The following is a 16,969-nucleotide window of genomic DNA, read 5'->3' as shown; positions in this document are numbered from 1 at the left end:
GTGAGTCACAATCTTAGTAACATTACTCACAATAGCCAAACATTGGAAATAACCAAAATGTCCATCAACTGGTGAATTAATAGACAAAATGCAGAATATCTATACAATGAAATGCTACTCAGCAATAAAAAAGAACAAACTACTGATACATACACTAACAGGAACAAACTTTAAAAGCATTATGCTAAGTTAAAGAAGCCAACATCAGAGACCACATATTATATGATTCCACTTATATCAAATGTCCAGAAAAAGCAATTATGTAGAGATAGAAAGTATATGATGGTTGCCTGAGACACTGAGTAGAAAAGAAGATGAACAGTAAATGGACATGAAGGATCTTATTGGGATAAAGAAAACATTCTGAAACTAACTTATGGTGGTGATTATGCAACTTGGTTAATTTAACAAAAGTCTTTATATTATACTCTTGAAATAGGAGAATTTTATGATATGTAAAACATGCCTCACTGAAGTTTTTTTAAAAGCATTGTGAAGAACATACAGTGTTTAACAGTTCTTAAAATACTTTTCATTTTGGTTCATTGTGGTATTTTTTTTCTTGTTATTCTAGCCTGTTATGTTTTTAAGTATGGTACAACATTATTTTGATGCCTTGTGAGTCATTTCAAAAAATAATTTTGAAATGCTTTTGTAAATCATATGTATATGTTCCTATTACAGTAAATAATTATCAATTGTTTTTAAAATAACTATAAATAATGCATACTATAGCTATTCTAGAATACTTCTATTCATTGCCACTTGGATAATATAATTTTCTAAAAGAATAGAATTATAAAGATGTGAATGTAAAGAAGATATTGACGGCCCCTTCCTCACCTCTAGCTACATTCTCTCCCCACTATCTCTTGTTGATAACTTTCAAAAGGATCATTCGCTTCAAGGGACAAGCTACAACTTTCTGTCCCCTCCACCTGCATCTTCTCCTAGAGTTCCCTCTTGGTATCTTCATTTATATTTTATTGATAATAAAAAAGTGAAGGAAGGCAGAAGAGAGACAGTGATAGATAGAGGAGCAAAGAAAAAACAGATGTTTGAAAAGAAGATTGTGTTTGTGTGTGTGTGTGTTTGGGAGTTTCTTTCAAACTTAATATTGCCTTTGACATTGGAATAAAATCTATTGAAAGATCTTGAGCTAATTCACTTTGCTGGATAGTAATTCTGAGCCACTCTACAGGCATTGTGTGAAATCTGTTGGTGATAGTTTAGGATGGTTCTTCAAAATAGATGATCAAGCTTTGTCAGGAAGAGAAGAGAGCCCATTGCAGCTGGGTAGAAGAAGAAAGGAGAAAACAACACTGCACATAATTTAGGTTACATTTTCCTTTACTTTCTCAAGGATTTTGGATATCCTTTCAAAAAAATAGATTAAAATCTTTTTTTTTTTTTTTTTAGAAAAAAACAGTCACCAGTTGGGGGATAGGACTGAAGCTGATAATTCAGCCTTTGTGCATCAATAGGATATACCATCTGGAGTCCTTTCTGATTTGTAAGGCATCTGTACTGACCAGGCAGGGCCTGCACTATTGCTAAATATTTGAACATAACTTCTGAATATGAATATCCCAGATACTTCTAGTCTTGAAGCTTCATGAGGACAAATGGTATGACCTTCTTGCTCTGTCTCAAATACTTAGTACACATAGTTGACACTCCACAAATCTATCTATCTATCTACCTATCTATCTATCTATCTATCTATCTATCTATCTATCTATCTATCTATGTATTTTTTGAGATGGAGTCTCACTCTGTCGCCCAGGCTAGAGTGTGGTGGCACAATCTTGGCTCACTGCAACCTCCGCCTCCTGGGTTCCTGCCTCTCTCCTACCCCAGCCTCCCAAGCAGCTGGGATTACAGGTGCCTGCCACCACGCCTGGCTAATTTTTTTTGTACTTTCAGCAGAGACTGTGTTTTGCCATGTTGGCTAGACTGGTCTCGAACTCCTGACCTCAGGTGATCTTCCTGCCTTGGCCTCCCAAAGTGCTGGGATTACAGGCTTGAGCCACCGCGCCCGGCCAAGGCTATCATTTATAATAACAATACAAAATATAGGAGAGCACGAATAAATCTAACAGAAGACATGCATAGACTTTATGGAAATGTTAGTTTTGGATTTATTCAAAGATATTAATAAAGACCAAAAAGTCATGGAGGTATACTATACTCAAGGATAGCAAGACTTAATTTTATAAGGAAGTCGATTCTCCCCAGTTTAATCTATAGATTGAATGTAATGCCAAGCACATTTCCAAGGCTTTTCTTGTTTTGTTTTGGTTTTGGTTTTGGTTTTCAAATGTATGGATACTGTATAGTGACTCTGAAATGTATATGGCAAAATAAGAGAACAATAGCGGAGAACAATAGCGATCAAGATGTTCCTAAAGAAGAAATTGGCGGAATCAGCATTATCATATATCAAAACTTCTTAGAGTTAAAGTAATAAAGATTTTGTGGTATTGGTGAGAAACAGACACATAGAGTGATGGATTCAATAGAGAGCCCGGATAGACACTCAAACAAGTATGATGTTTGATGTATAAAAAACCTAGCAATGCAAATCAGTAGGGAAAGCATGAGCAATTCAATAAACTAGAATGGGACTAATGGTTATAGATATGCCAAAATCCAACCTCACAATATATACTGTTCTTGGTGGATTAAAGGCATAAATGTGGAAACAAAAAAAAACTTTTGGAAAAACGTATAGGTGAACATATTTATGACCTTAGGATAGGAAAGGTTTTCTTAAACGCTACCTTTTTTCAAAAGGGCAGATCAATAAGATAAAAGTTTATACATTTCTTTGGAGAAAGATACTCTTTAATACCTATAAATGATGACAGTATATATCCAAAATATTAAAAGAACAAATCAATAAAAATGATAACTCAATATTAAAATGGTCAAAAGAATAGGTTAGTATTTTATGTAAGAGAAAACATTCATAGTCCTTAAAAAACACATATGAGATATTCAACTTCTTATTCATCAGATAAAATTAAATCCACTGTATGATGCCATTTTCCTATTCAGAAGATTTTAAATGATACAAGTCTGGCAATGTTAAATGGCTTCAAAGGCAAGGGTGATAAGAACATGTATACACTGTGAGTAGGGGTATAAACTGACACAATCACTTTTTAAAACAATTTGATATTACCTTGAAAAGCAATTTAACTCATCAGCAGTGGTCCTCAAAGTAATGCTGTGAGAAACTTTCCAGCAGGTCTGAGAGCTCATCTTATTTCCAACTACATATTTGTGCAAGGCCAATGTTTTTCACATACTTCAGCCAAACAACAAACCCAACAGACAGAATACAGAGCAGATATGAGAATTTAGCTGTTGTTCTTTAAGCCAGGCATTGAAAATATTTACCAAAACCGAAGATAATGTCATTCTTTTATTAATGGTTTTTTTTTTCATTTTGGAAAAAAAAAGTCAACTTTAATAAAGATGTTATTGATGTAAACATGTGTCTACACAGTTCAGGGTGCTATAACATAGACTGGATGGCTTAAACAGCAGATATTTGTTCCTCAGAGTTCTGGAGGTTGGTAAGTCTAAGATCAAGAAGCTTGCAAATCTGGTTCCTGGGGCCCTCTTCCTGGCTTGCAGAAGGACAGCTTATTGCTGTATTCTCACATGCCAGAGAACAGATCATCTCTCTCTCATCCATTCTTATAAAAGCACTAATCTCATTCATGAGGTCTCCTCCTTCATGACCTAATCACATCAGGGATTAGTGTTTCAACCAAAGAATTTTTGGTGGGAAACAAACATTCAGTTTATAGCCACATCTAATGGGATTATTGTTATTATTTTTGAATAAACTAATAAACATTCAAAGATTTCTGAGTTTTAATTGCTAATACTGTAAGAATTTTTATAGATACAATCAATGTAAACAACAGCCCTTCGTTATCCTTAACAATTTTCAAGAGTGAAAAGGGATAGTGAGGTCAGAAAATTTGAGAACTGATGCACTAAAAACTTTTGCAAGTATAAATTAGGATATATGCACAAGAATAATCATAGCCAATTGATTGCAATAAAGAACAAACCAAAAATGAACAAAGAAAAGCACTAGACAAATCCTTAATATTCATTGACAAGTGGACAAAAAAATTTTGGTGTACTTACCCAGTGGAATACTATATATTCTGACATATATATTCTATACTATGAATAGTCTCCATCTATGTATCTGTATATCTCACTGTATATATACTATATATTGTGAGAATACATGAACTTTACCTACAGGCATTAATTTAGATGGGCTTCAAAAACAGAATGTTAGATGAGAAAGGCAAATGTTACACACACAATGAATTCCTAGATCTAAGGAATACAATACAATTCTTATACAGTATATTGCTTAGGGAGAAATACGTGTGTAGCAAGCCTATAAAAATTAGACACATATAAAACATAAAATTTAGGGGTGGAATTACTTCTAGGGAAATATGAGGGTACAGAGGAGCTTCAAAAATGTATTCTATTCCTTAAGATCTGTAGTAGGTTTCATGGATGTTTGTTTTATTTTTAGGGTTATTTTTTGTGATGAGAACACTTAAAATCTACTCTCATAGCAATTTTCAAGTTTACAATACATTATAATTAGCTATTTTTAGTTTTTAAACCTTACTATGTATTCCAAATGTTCTTTTGTGTATAATATTTAATTTAGAACATTTTTAATTTAAAAAGGCATTTGAATACAGGAGAAGGAAAAAGAAAGGAAGAAAAAAGGGGAGAAGGAAGGAGCAAGCGAAGAAAGAAATATTTCCTGACCTTTAATGGGGGCTAAATACATCTATTAAGTGCACTTTGTCCAATGTTAACCAACTTTTCTGTGCTGAAGGAAGATAACCTTTTGGGGAACGATATCACCTGTTCAGCCCTATATGTCCTAGAATGCTGTTAAAACATCCATTTTAAAGCTCTTTCAGATAAAGAGACACATTAGTGATGAAAGTGATGCTGAGCCGATTTCTCTCTAGGATTGGCTCCATGCCATATACAATTTATTGAGCTTCACAGGTTAGTAGGATCAGAATAAACAGTCTCAAAAAGGTTTCAAGTTTTCATGGAAATTGTAGAGTCTCTTTCCCAGGACGACCTACCCCAAGCTTTCTACCCATTCAAGACCTTAGCTGAGGCACACAGCTTTTTGCACTGAGCATGATGACCTCGCTGCCATCCCCTAAGATACTAATGACCGAATGACAATGTCCTCTAAAGGGGAATGCAGGACAGAGACCAGCAGTGCAGAACCTGGTTGCAGGACCTTTCAATATTTTCTAACTAGAACAAGTGAGTTCATTTTCCTTTTTAAAACCACTCTTTATATGGCTGCTTTAAATTCTCATAATTATATAATTAGCAACTTTGACAACCATTTTGCTGCTTTTTAATTATGTCACTAAACATAATTGGAAAAACAGAGAAATATACCTTGGAAAAGAAAAATAGGAATCTAAGAGGAAAAAAGTTGCTCTACTTAGACTTACGCTTATGCCAGCAACTATTCCCACCATTAGTAACTCCAGGGCTTCAGACACATACTTCCCGTTACAATGTCATCGTTTTGTGTATTAAGAATCAAAGATTTAGTCAAATGCTAGGCCCCCTCAGAGACTGTAAAATATCAGCAGAGTGACAGTTTCCTCTCTGATCTACTTTTCCAAATACCTGGCATACCTGTAGCAGAGTGATTTATTGAAAATTTAACGTGGTAGAATAACCACATTCAGAATTAATGATGTCTTATGGGTTTACCATGAAATATTAGGAATTCTTTTTACAACCATTTTTAAAGAGGGTATCCAAGGCTTTTGATTTTGTTGGGTTTTAGCCTCCCTTTTCTCAGAAGAGAGTTGAGAGAGTTTTGCTTTGTAAAACCAGGACTCTTTAAGGGTCTATTTGAAAAGAGAAGAAAGATGTGGCATGGCCCAACCACAGAGATTCCTCTGATGCTGAAGGTGTGGAGAGGTGGTGCTTCCCAGAGTTGGTGGGATCTCTGATGGGCGTGGGTGCATGGATAACTGAAGATGGGAAGGAATCCTAAGTACGTAGGCCACAAGAGTCAAAACGTCTCCAGTAAAGGGATGTGAGAGAAGAGGTGGATGGCACGAGCAAAGAACTTGCTAGCTGCTGACTAGTGTAGATGCCATACAGTTCAGCAGTGATGAGGATGGACTGAAAGCAAGAGAATAAAATATCCTTCCCTTATTTCTTTATTTCTTAAATTGTGTAAGCTCCAGGATTCCTACCCAATTCCAAGGCACAGAAGAACTCCAGAAAATTACCTGAGGTTGGATTTCCCACCAACTCTATTGAACAGGCAAGATGGGAAGAAAGAAGGGCAATAATCAGATTTAACGTGATTTTAAAATCACATTTCACAGAGTGCATATGTATTACAGAGCCCAAGTGGGCCGGGAGTCAGATGGGTTGAGCTCATTCCTTGCGTAGAACACAGGACATTAGAGCCAAATGGCATTATTTGCATCATAGGATAACTCAATGTGATAGATACTGTATCTCCAATTTACAGGTAAAAAATTTTTCTTCATAGAGATACACAGTATAACACAAGATTCTGGTCTTGGTGATAAACAGCCTGGTCCTGGTTCTGTCCCTTGTTTACTTAGTCTCTACAGACTGTAATCTCAACAGACCAAAGTTTCTTCACCTGTAGAAGGACCGTCTAGCAATATGGGTTCCTACTAATAGGGTTCTTAGAAAGATTCTGTGTAACAACTATATAAAACGATCATTTTAGTAGCTCACGTATTAGTGGAAGCTCAATAAATATTAGTTGTCATTTTTATTACAATGCTTGTCATTCTGAAGCTCAGTCTTCCTAACCTATGAAAGGAAGACTGTATGACTGGCCACCTTCTTGCTACAAATGCTTACACATTTGAAGAATAAAGTTGCAGAAAAAGGAAACATATAAAAGAAAGCTACCCAAAATAATTTTATGGTGACCATTTACTGAGACCTTAAAGTGGGCCAGATCCACAATAAATGCTTTCTCCCATATGATCCTACCTAATCCTTCAAGGAAATTTGTAAGGTTGATTATACAGATTAGGAAACTAAAGGCACACAGAAGTTATCTACTCATGTCCACAGTGAATAAATGATCAAGCCTGGTTTGAAACATGGCCACTTTTGTGCCCTTGTAATTCTAGAAGAATTATGATCTTAAATTCTTCCCTCCTAAATGCAGTGTTCCAATGTTGATAACTACCAAATACTAAGTAATAGCTAAGTGCCTTGCTTTAGACTTGAAAATTTTACTTATAGTTCATTATTTGCATCATAGGATAACTCAATGTGATAGATACTGTATCTCCAATTTACAGGTAAAAAATTTTTCTTCATAGAGATACACAGTATAACACAAGAGTTGTAGCTAAAACTGATATATGGCTGAATTCAAATACTTTACTTTTCTTCTCCTTCTGTAATTCACTGTCTCATATGACCCAGGTTTACTACTTCTAGGTAACAGCCTAAGAGATATTAAGATATACACATTCAGCCAAACTTCCATGTGAGTCACAATCTTAGTAACATTACTCACAATAGCCAAACATTGGAAATAACCAAAATGTCCATCAACTGGTGAATTAATAGACAAAATGCAGAATATCTATACAATGAAATACTACTCAGCAATAAAAAAGAACAAACTACTGATACATACACTAACAGGAACAAACTTTAAAAGCATTATGCTAAGTTAAAGAAGCCAACATCAGAGACCACATATTATATGATTCCACTTATATCAAATGTCCAGAAAAAGCAATTATGTAGAGATAGAAAGTATATGATGGTTGCCTGAGACACTGAGTAGAAAAGAAGATGAACAGTAAATGGACATGAAGGATCTTATTGGGATAAAGAAAACATTCTGAAACTAACTTATGGTGGTGATTATGCAACTTGGTTAATTTAACAAAAGTCTTTATATTATACTCTTGAAATAGGAGAATTTTATGATATGTAAAACATGCCTCACTGAAGTTTTTTTAAAAGCATTGTGAAGAACATACAGTGTTTAACAGTTCTTAAAATACTTTTCATTTTGGTTCATTGTGGTATTTTTTTTCTTGTTATTCTAGCCTGTTATGTTTTTAAGTATGGTACAACATTATTTTGATGCCTTGTGAGTCATTTCAAAAAATAATTTTGAAATGCTTTTGTAAATCATATGTATATGTTCCTATTACAGTAAATAATTATCAATTGTTTTTAAAATAACTATAAATAATGCATACTATAGCTATTCTAGAATACTTCTATTCATTGCCACTTGGATAATATAATTTTCTAAAAGAATAGAATTATAAAGATGTGAATGTAAAGAAGATATTGACGGCCCCTTCCTCACCTCTAGCTACATTCTCTCCCCACTATCTCTTGTTGATAACTTTCAAAAGGATCATTCGCTTCAAGGGACAAGCTACAACTTTCTGTCCCCTCCACCTGCATCTTCTCCTAGAGTTCCCTCTTGGTATCTTCATTTATATTTTATTGATAATAAAAAAGTGAAGGAAGGCAGAAGAGAGACAGTGATAGATAGAGGAGCAAAGAAAAAACAGATGTTTGAAAAGAAGATTGTGTTTGTGTGTGTGTGTGTTTGGGAGTTTCTTTCAAACTTAATATTGCCTTTGACATTGGAATAAAATCTATTGAAAGATCTTGAGCTAATTCACTTTGCTGGATAGTAATTCTGAGCCACTCTACAGGCATTGTGTGAAATCTGTTGGTGATAGTTTAGGATGGTTCTTCAAAATAGATGATCAAGCTTTGTCAGGAAGAGAAGAGAGCCCATTGCAGCTGGGTAGAAGAAGAAAGGAGAAAACAACACTGCACATAATTTAGGTTACATTTTCCTTTACTTTCTCAAGGATTTTGGATATCCTTTCAAAAAAATAGATTAAAATCTTTTTTTTTTTTTTTTTAGAAAAAAACAGTCACCAGTTGGGGGATAGGACTGAAGCTGATAATTCAGCCTTTGTGCATCAATAGGATATACCATCTGGAGTCCTTTCTGATTTGTAAGGCATCTGTACTGACCAGGCAGGGCCTGCACTATTGCTAAATATTTGAACATAACTTCTGAATATGAATATCCCAGATACTTCTAGTCTTGAAGCTTCATGAGGACAAATGGTATGACCTTCTTGCTCTGTCTCAAATACTTAGTACACATAGTTGACACTCCACAAATCTATCTATCTATCTACCTATCTATCTATCTATCTATCTATCTATCTATCTATCTATCTATCTATGTATTTTTTGAGATGGAGTCTCACTCTGTCGCCCAGGCTAGAGTGTGGTGGCACAATCTTGGCTCACTGCAACCTCCGCCTCCTGGGTTCCTGCCTCTCTCCTACCCCAGCCTCCCAAGCAGCTGGGATTACAGGTGCCTGCCACCACGCCTGGCTAATTTTTTTTGTACTTTCAGCAGAGACTGTGTTTTGCCATGTTGGCTAGACTGGTCTCGAACTCCTGACCTCAGGTGATCTTCCTGCCTTGGCCTCCCAAAGTGCCCTGCACTCCATAAATTAATGAAAAATTTGAACAAATCATCCGAAGAGTTTGAATGTTCCGTGAGAAAGTGGATACACAACTCAGTTGTGATTGTAGAGATGCCTTTAAAGCTCCCCACCCACACCCACCATTGTTATTCCATAAATAATAACGGTAATAATTAATCATGACATTATTTTCTTACCTTATGGGGATAGAAATGTAGATGTTGTTTCAGAAGCTAAATTCTCAGGATGCAACAGACATTTCTACACTACCAGAAAGTGAGGGTGTAGTATGGGCACTCTGTGGTCAGCCTGTTCCATTTAAAAACATGATGCTCCTATCTTAGTTTCTTTCCCCTGAAATACGTTATTAAGTTCCTGGCAAATTGGAGTTGAAATTAAGGGAATGAAGGAACAAAATTTGACTTACTTTTGAACAAAATAAGTTACAGTACAAATTATTTCTCTATAGTAGATGTAAATAAAACTAAGAGTCCTATTCTAAGAGCTGATTAGAATAAAGCCATATTTCTTTTTGGTTCTCCCAGCAAGTTTAATCCTTTCTTTCTGTTACAAAAATAATAGAAAAAATAAGGTGTACCAAGGAAAGGAATAGATTTGTGTGTCTTTGGTAGGGGTGTGTGTGTGTGTGTGTTTGGGAGAGGCAAGGAAATGCCAAACTTAAAAGGCATTTTAAATATTAGGTCACAAAGAAGCCTAAATTAAATTCTACACCAACAAAGACATTTGCATCCATAGGACCAACTGGGTAAAATTAAAGCTGGAACTCAATAGATATAAAATAACAATAATAAAATAATTGGAGGTTTTAGATTTCAATGAGGGGTCATTATATGCTCTTTCTATCAATATAATGGGCTATAAAGATGAGCTCTTGCCCAGTTATAGTTATTAAATACCACTTTTTTCCCCTAAAAATGCGATGCCTGAAGATGCTCTTTTGAGACTCTAATTTGGTTGATGACATTTTGACACTTCTGTTGGGATTTCAGGTCTTCATCTCAGGGAAATTCTGCATTTTGTGTTCTAAGACCTGACCCTGACCTCACCCTGCCATGTCGCATCTTGAAGATTTGTCTCCTTATCATTTTTCTATAAGCCTCAAAAAATTATCTGGATGAATTTCACTTTTTTGTCTTGACACTTAACATGTGGTAAGTAGACAAAAAAATTTTGGTTGATGAATAGCAAGGGAATTCAAGAAGAAGTTTAAATTGCAAACTTGCATTCTAGTTCAAAGACCCATGCATTCTGTGCTGGTGAAAGCAGACCCGGAGAAGAAGCACATGAATACACTGAAGTGCTTTGGGGAGGGTAAGAACAATGGAAAGGGGATGGCAAACATGGGATAGGAAAAACAAAACTAAAGCATGGGTTATGACTCAAAAGCTGTATAGGAGCCAAGCAAGTAATAAAGGTGAGTAAAATGGGGCAGCAATAAAGAATAGTTTTCACTGCCTTAAATAATGATTCTTTTTCCTTTCTTTCTTGAAAATGCAGACGTCTCAGTCCTTCTTCCTTCATCCATCCTTTGATAGAGAAATGAGTCCAAGAAATATTAAGTTTCATCTTTAGAAAAATAAAAGTGTAAGTAAATGATGAGTAATTGAGAGGACCCAGAGGAGGGGAGGCTGCCCCATCTAATGAAGCAGTGGCTATTTAGCTAATTGATGCTACATAGCAAAATGGTCAAAGTGCTTCTAGAGAGTATCATCATTATCCAAAATGGGGATTCATTATTTCATGTAAAAATCTCCCAACTTAAAAATATTAGCTATATTTTGGCCAGGCATGGTGCCTCACACCTGTAATCCCAGCACTTTGGGAGGCCAAGGCAGGTGGATCACGAGGTCAGTAGTTCGAGACCAGCCTGACCAACATGGTGAAACCCCATCTCTACTAAAAATACAAAAATTAGCCGCACATGGTGGTGTGCACCTGTAATCCCAGCTACTCAGGAGGCTGAGGCAGGAGAATCACTTGAACCCAGAAGGCAGAGGCTGCTGTGAGCTGAGATCACACCATTGCACTCCAGCCTGGGCAACAGAGCAAGAGCAAAAGGAGAGATCCTTGTGAAGGCCAATATTGTACGCATATTGTGAATCACATCTGCAGGGAAAATCTGGCCATAGGCGTCAATGACATCTCTGATAAATGGCTGGCAAAAGAGAAAATTCAGAGCTAGAGGCATGAAAGAAGAGCTAACAAAACAGAGTGAACTTCTTTTGGACCACCCTAATGAGAAAAGTAGCCCCATGGATGAAAGTTACCAAAAAGATTATTTCAGTGCCTCAGGGAGAAAACCAGTCTACAAAGTTAAACCTCTGTGAGTAAAACAGGTTGGCTCATGATGTGACAGGTGCTCCACAATCAACCTCTAACTGGATGGTCTTCAGTCAGAGGTCTTGCTTAGGAAACTTTTTCTTGGCTCCTCTGTGAGGGCTCTAGCATCCTTTCTAACCAGAAAAGGCAGTAACTTTAGCCTGACTCTCAGCAGTTAAACAAAGGAAACCACATAGCATAAACTAAGTTTAGTTCCTTTATAGTTAAAGTTTTATTTACTCATTGTTGACTCATGTTAGGTAATACCTTCATGGGCTCTGGAGTAAGACTGCTTGAATTGCAATTGAGGCTTTATCATTATTAACTTTGTCACCTTGAATCAACAACTTAAGTTCTGTGAGTCTAAATTTCCCAATATGCAAAAAGGGTTTGGTAATAATACTTTTACAGTGTTATTGGGTAGATTATATTAATACATTTTAAGTGATTAAAATATATAGTAATTGATTCATAAATATTAATTAGTTGTGATAAAAGTAAAGTGTCACCAGCAACCATAGCAATAGCTGTGGTAAGCCCTATGATGATTGGGGAGGTAATGGAAATATATTATAGATTTGGTACTCTAATGTGATTCAAGATACTAGAACATAAACTTAATAACAGCAGGGACTGTGTCTGTCTTATTTGTCATTGTATCCCTGTGCCAGTTGAGCAAGTTGTTGGAATCAGTTTTTAAACCAAGGGAGATTCTACAGAGACCCTTTATAACTGCATTTGGTAGGAAGACTGTAAAGAATAACCATAGTGTGCCCAGGTTTTAAAACATGTAAACAAGCTGAGTTTGCCTGATTTAAAGTACAGTTTAGCAGATTCTTCACAGTACTGATAAATATATCTCAAACTCTGAAAATTATTGTTTTTATAGACATCAGTAAAACATTGTTTTGTGAAGTTTAGTTGAAAAATATGAGACCACTCTAGATACCAGATAATAGTAACCCAGCTGGTTCCATTCACTCATAATAAGTGAGATTCAATAGCACTTCTCTACTAAATCACAAATCACAACGATGACACTAAAAATCTGTGAAGCCCAGTGAGTCCCATCAACTGATCAGAACACTCAGCCAATCAGAATAGATGTCAACCAGTAGAGATGAACTGATGGGTACTGGCTGAATGTTGACCCTACAGATCAGATGCCTGGCTCTTTGGGTCACTCATTCATAAATAACTATAATCTCAAGTGTTAGATCCTCAAAGGTTAAAGCTCTCTTGTTTAAACAGATATGCTTATGTGATTATAGGGTTATATGGTAACACTTTTAATGTAATACTCCATGCACACACTACCGTTATTGTATCTTTATCTGTTTGGGCTGAACTGATGCCCTCACCAAACAGCTGTTCCAAGATCTGAAAATGTGGACTATGTTTTGCTTGGGGCACACTTACAATTATATCCTGGAGTTCTCCATGTCCAGTCCAAAAGATACTTGTTTAAAAGAGCAGAGCCTTCTATTTTCCCTCAGCAGGTCCAGAGTGTCCTGTGCCTTTTTAAGCACTTTGTTAGGATTTAAATCAACACTCTAATTACAGGCAAGAGCAGAACATTAGAAACCAATGCCAAGACTGGAGAAAGCTGTTTCTTCTCATGACCAAAAAGAGTTACACAAACTGCTCAGATCTGCTGCCTTCACTAATGTGGGGGCACAAGAGGCAGATGAGAGAATCACCCCTCCTTCTCTCCCTCCTTAGCATTTGGGTTATCATTATTTCTAAAAAAATGTAAAATCAACAGGATTTTTATGGGCAACATATAGAGAAAGAGACTGGTGACATCAGGGGATCTAAATTTTACACTTCTTATCACTAACAGATGATTCATTTGGGGCCATTAATATCAATTGAGATATTGTCAACGTATGCTTTCTGTTTACCAAAACCTTCACCATATAGGCTCAAGATCTATGTTGCAGACAGGACTAGACATCAGAATGGAAAGATATTTAACATTCTCTACTTTCATCTGTCTATTTTGAAAATAAATTTGGATTTGGGAAGACCGAATCATCACTAACCAGTGTTTAGTAAAATTGGTCCTCAGACCACCTACATCAAGATCCCCTGATGTGCTTGTTAGAAATGTAGATTCAAAATCCTCAACCAAGAACTACTGATCTATGAGGGACTATGTCTCACCAATTTCTGTATCCATAACTCCAAGCATGCTACTTAGCCTAGAAGTATTCAAGAAGTTTGTTGAATAACATGACTTATTAATTAATAAGATCCTGAGATAGATGAGTTGGATGGGATTAAATTAACCAGGGCTTTGCTTTTATCCTCCTTCCCACTGATCTTCAGTTGGCAGGACTGAAGTAGTTGGAAAAATACAAGTCAAAACATTTTCCATAGTTCCTTTTAGGCTTCCAAATTTCCATCAAGTCAGCAATCTTTAAGAGATGAAGTTAGTCTTGGAGCAGTTCTATGCTGGCTAAAACTCAAAATAATCTAAATGGTCCAGAGTTAAAGCCTAAATTTCAGACAAACAAAATATTTAACACCTGGTGAAGAATGGGGAGAACTGTCTGTGATGGAAGTGCAGAACTAAAAGTAGAAGATGAAGAGGAGAGCAGCCAAGAAGTGCATTTGTCACAGGTGTACACACAGGTATCCTATATAACTGTCTAGGGCAGACCTGACCATAAAGGAGTAGATGGCATCTGATATGGCAGAATTTAGGTGTCAAAACCCCTCAGAAACCTTGCATTGTCTCTTCCACCAGCTTTTCTTGCTCAAGCATGAAAAATCAGAATATTTTGGAAATATACTTAACCACTGAGTTCTATTCTAAGTCCCACAAAACTGGAGCTTACTCAATTTAACATGATAGACTGGATTAAGTAAGGTTTTCATTGCATACCATCTCAGAATCTTCACCACTCCAATGGGCATGTCTAACATACCCTCGAGAATCAGCACGTGCCACTTGTGTCTGTATAGAGACAGAGGTTGGTCTGCTCAACTCAGAAGTAGTGAGAAGGAGTAGGCCAAGAAAGTTGACAAAAGAAGATAGTGAGCGAGTCTCAGCCACCCTAAAACACAAGTCAGAGGGCAGCTGCTCTCACGAATGTTAGTTACTTCGTGATTTCATTATGACTTTATACAGGGCACTTCTTACAAATGACACTGCTGACAATCCTGGAATGCTGACCCCAGTACTGTGCCCTCATTCTGTGTATCTTAATTTGAGGAAGCTAGGTTTGTTTCCTCAAAAAAAAATAAAGGAGACTTCCTGGTTCTAGGAGGGAGGTGTGTTGACAACAAATCCCAGTAAAGACAACAGTGGTTCATGAAGAAACTGACCATGTGTTATCTGGAAAAAGATTATTTAATAATAGGTCTCTTTGTCTATGTGGTGGCCTGTGCTGGTTTTTCTCTTCCTGTATTTTCTGTCTCTTGCAGGGCTCCACAGTTTGACTCCCCAGGTCATTATATACACGAACAGAGCCAAGAAAGTTTGACATTTGCTTTGGGTGATAATGTACTCAAAGGGATTGGAATACACCCGTGGTGGGTGCCGTCCCCCCGCCCCAACACACACAGAGGTATGCCAAATACTAAAAAAAAAAGAAAAGAAAATAGGGGGAGGAGTCATGTTCAAAAGCACTAATTCAAGCTTTTTAATTAAAAAAAAAAAAAAAAGCCAAAATGTATCTATTTTATCTCTGTGTCCCATCTGATCAAAGTCCAATAACATGAACTGGGTCATAAAACAAGTAAAACACCCCAGAATGGGAGGATGAGAGGATTGGAGAAATACTGTCGGCAAACAGCGTGCACCGTTACAGCTACAAAACCATCTTGCAGTTCCCAGCTCTGGTCCCTTCTCTCCATCCACTGGGGAGTTGTCCCTTCACCCCAAGCTTTTCCACACAGCACAAGAGCAGCTTCTATCCCGTCCTCGGCATTGTCCAACCGTCCGTTGCTCTGGCTTAGACTTGTCTTCAACCTCAACAAACCTGCTATGCCCTGCTTTTCTTACCATCTTCACTTTGTAATACATATGTCTTCTGTGTAAGGGAAGGTTTATCTAGATGGTTCCAAACCAGCTTCGAAGGGGAAGAAGCGGGATCTTACTTATTTTAATAAATGTCATCATGCAAAATCTTTTACGAAGACTCTTCTCTTGGTACAGCTCTTAGTGATTTACTCCTTTCCCAAAGCCTTCTTTTGATTTTAAAGCATCTATTGGGTTGACCTGTTCTGACTGCAATACTTTTAATAAGTGATCTATGAATGACTTAACTGCTTGGGTACTGTTTAAATTCATTAGAAAATCTGGAATTGAACTTCTGTCCATTTTTCCCTTCAAACTCTTGCTAAATGGGGCTAGCATACGGATGTCAGAAAATGATGTGCACTTTTAAAATTGAAGTTCCCTGCAACAAATCTCTGTTGAACCAGGAATTCGACAAGCAATTGGAAGTAACACCTATTAAGCTTCTACTTACTGTATGTCAGACACTTTTACATACCTCATTGTCTTATCTTCACCGAAACTCTTAGGGAGGTGTGTTCCCTACTTCCCTACAAGTAAACTATGGCTTAGAGTTAGGATTCAGACACAAGTCTATGTTATTTATGCTGCACAATGTGGGTGCCTAGTAAGGAGTGAATCTATTATCCAGAGTCTCTCCGGCTTTACAGCTTATCCTCTTAACCCCTATACTCTAATGGCTGCTTATTTAAGCTTCCTTGGTGGAGTTCCATCACCCACACCATGAGGTCCCTCCTTAATTTGGCCTCTGCCTGCCTCTCAAGCCTCACTGTGCACCATTTACCCAATTTAGACCCACGCCCCCAACTATGTGTAGTTTTCACAACAGGAAATGCTGCTTCATAGCTTCACAGGGTTCCTCTGTATCCACCCAGATAATTCCTATTCTTCAAGAGTCAGCTCATGTGCTCATTCTGCCATGTTTATCCTGACCTCTACACCACCAGGCAGTTAGACAATTTCTTTGTTGTGTTTCCATATTCACATATGTGCCTATACCACTTAC

This window comes from Colobus angolensis, unplaced genomic scaffold (assembly GCF_000951035.1).
Source record: "Colobus angolensis palliatus isolate OR3802 unplaced genomic scaffold, Cang.pa_1.0 Scaffold41, whole genome shotgun sequence".
In the NCBI taxonomy this organism is placed as follows: Eukaryota; Metazoa; Chordata; class Mammalia; order Primates; family Cercopithecidae; genus Colobus; species Colobus angolensis.
Note: the sequence above shows the minus strand (reverse complement) of the source record.